At 38.8% G+C, this 2,897-nt stretch overlaps 1 pseudogene; it reads left to right on the top strand.

The window, feature by feature from the left end:
- Positions 1 to 762: 762 nt before the first annotated feature.
- LOC116074488 lies at positions 763 to 2,618 on the top strand (annotated as a pseudogene).
- The last annotated feature ends 279 nt before the right edge of the window (positions 2,619 to 2,897 follow it).

Raw genomic sequence — 2,897 nt, 5'->3', positions numbered from 1 at the left:
CATTGAAAACATCCAGGGTCATTAATATTTTCCTAGAAGATACTAGGATTAGAAAACACTTATCTTAAAAGGTGGAACAAAATACCCTCAGAAGGAGTTTCACAGACTAACTATGGAGCAGAGACTGAAGGAAGGACAACCCAGCCTGATATAACTATCTCCTGAGAGGCTCTGACAGTACCTGACTAATACAGATGTAGAGGCTCACAGCCATCCATTGAACTAAGTACAGGGTCCCCAATGAAGGAGTTAAAGAAAGGACCAAAGGAGCTGAAGCGTTTGCAGCCCCTTAGGACGAACAACAATATGAACTAACTAGTACCCTCAGAGTTCCCAGGGACTCAACCACCAACCAAGGACTATATATGATGGGACTGATTGTTCTAGAAGCATGTGTATAGTAGAGGATTGCAAAGTCGATCATCAATGGGAGGAGAGGCCCTCGGCCCTGTGAAATTTCTGTGCCCCAGTGTAGGGGAATACCAGGGCCAACAAGTGGGAGAGGGTGGGGTGACAAGCAGGGAGAGGGGGAGGCAATAGGGGTTTGTTCTTGTTGTTTTTTGGGGTTTTTGGGGGGGGAACTGGGAAAGGAGAAATCATATGCCATGTAAATAAAGAAAATATCTAATAAAAAAACCACTTATCTTTCTGTGCCTGGTTTGCTTCACTTAACCCCAAATCTAGTTCTATATGGTACAGTAAATGATAGCACTGGAGACTACTTGGCCATTAAAAAGTAAAAGAATTTTGGACCCTGGAGAGATGGTCAGTGGTAAAAGAGCACTTGCTGCTCTTCCAGAGGATCCAAGCATCACCTGTAATTACAGCTTTAGGAGATCTGACACTCACTCTCTGGCTGCTTCCTCTAAGGGAACATACACGCATGAATGAATTTTGAGTTCTCTCTGTGTGTGTCTCTCTCTGTCTCTCTCTGTCTCTCTGTCTCTCTGTCTCCCTCTTTCTACTCCCCCACCCTCAAACACACACACAGAGGAGGGAAAAGAGAGAATCTTTTTAAAAAGCATTATGGATAAAGATTAGATAGATAGATAGATAGATAGATAGATAGATAGATAGATAGATAGATAGATAGATAGAGAGGCAGGCAGGCAGGCAGGCAGGCAGACAGACAGACAGACAAACAATACATTTTCACAATACATTCTTACTGGGATAAGGTGATAGTTTGTGATAGTTTTGATATTAATTCCTCTATGGTTAATTATGGATTTTCATGCACATTTTGACCATGTATATGTCTTTTATTGAATAATATCTATTTAAACAGTTATTGATTTCTTACTTGCTTATTTGGATGATTCTACGTTTTGATTTTAATCAGCTCTGTATCAAGCGTGTACTTTGCATCCCCCAGTTGATATATTGTCTTTCAATCTAGTGCTTCTTTTCATTGCTCAGAAGGATTTTTGTTTCATGCAACTCAATTTATCCATTTTTTAAAAAAATTTGTTCCTTGTACTTTTGAAGTTTTATTTACAAATCATATTTTTTGTTCTAATGTCCTGAAACATCTAGTAGTTTCATGGCTTCTTGGGCTTATATATAGGTCTGTAATCCATTGTGAGTTGATCTTTTTTTATTTGGGAAAAATAATTTCTAGCTCCGTCTATTTGTTCTTTGTGTTGCTCAGCTGCTCAGAGCTCTCTTTCTTCTCTTACCTGTTGAGTCTCTAAGCACATTAAACCCTTTACCTTTGACCTAAAGCAGACACAGATTCTACTGCCCCATACTAACACATCTAATTGGCACCAAAACTTAAGACAGAGTACTGGGAAATCTTAAAGGCTAACATGTTATAATGAGAATTTTAAAAATAAAGACCACTGCTGCAGCTGCCCAGAGACTACTGAGCCTGGTCTATGTGCCACCACCCACTCCGGTCAACAAATAAGCAGTTATGGATAAAATTGAGCCGGCATAGAAGGCCATACTGGCCTACTAAGCAGCCTGCATGAAATCTGTCACTGAGCAAGGAGCTGAGTTGTCTAATGAGGAGAGGAATCGTCTGTCTGCTGCTTATAAAAATGTTATAGGAACCCATAGGTCATCTTGGAGGTCTTAAGTATGGAACAAAATACAGAAGGTGCTAAGAAAAAGCAGCAGGTGGCTCAAGAGTACAGAGAGAAAATGGAGACTGAGCTAAGAGACATCTGTAAAGATGCACTATCTCTTTTGGAAAAGTTCTTGGTTTCCAATGATCCACAACCAAAAAGCAAAGTCTTCTATTTGAAAAGGAAGGGTGACTACTACCATTACTTGGCTGAGGTTGCTTCTGGCAATGATAAGAAAGGAATTGTGGATCAGTCAAAACAAGCATACTAAGAAGCATTTGAAATCAGCAAAAAGGAGGTACATCCAACACACCCCATCAGACTGGGTCTGACCCTCAACTTCCTTGCATTATACTATGAGATTCTGAACTCTGCAGACAAAGCTTGCTCTCTGGCAAAAACAGATTTTGATGAAGCCATTGCTGAACTTGTAAAGAGTCGTACAAAGACTGCATGCTAAAAATGCACTTACTGATAGACAACTTAACATTGTGGACAATGGATACCCAAGGAGATGAAGCAAAAGCAGAAGTAGGAGAAAATTAACCGGCCTTCCAACTTTTGTCTGTCTCATTCTAAAATTTACACAGTAGACCATTTGTTATCCATGCTATCCCACAGGAAGTTTTTTGTTTACTATTTATGACATGTTTATGTTATTTCTATTTGAACTTATTTCCCATGTGTTTTTTATATTTTAATATTAGGGGATTAGAACTAGTTATCTTTAGGTGGCTAATATAGAGTGTAGAGTTATTACATTTCTTACACATATTTATATATATATGTGTAAGATATATTACACATATATATAAATATATATAG

The sequence above is a fragment of the Mastomys coucha genome, unplaced genomic scaffold, assembly GCF_008632895.1.
Source record: "Mastomys coucha isolate ucsf_1 unplaced genomic scaffold, UCSF_Mcou_1 pScaffold3, whole genome shotgun sequence".
In the NCBI taxonomy this organism is placed as follows: Eukaryota; Metazoa; Chordata; class Mammalia; order Rodentia; family Muridae; genus Mastomys; species Mastomys coucha.
The sequence above is the reverse complement of the archived record's forward strand: the minus strand, read 5'-3'. Positions and strand labels throughout refer to the sequence as shown.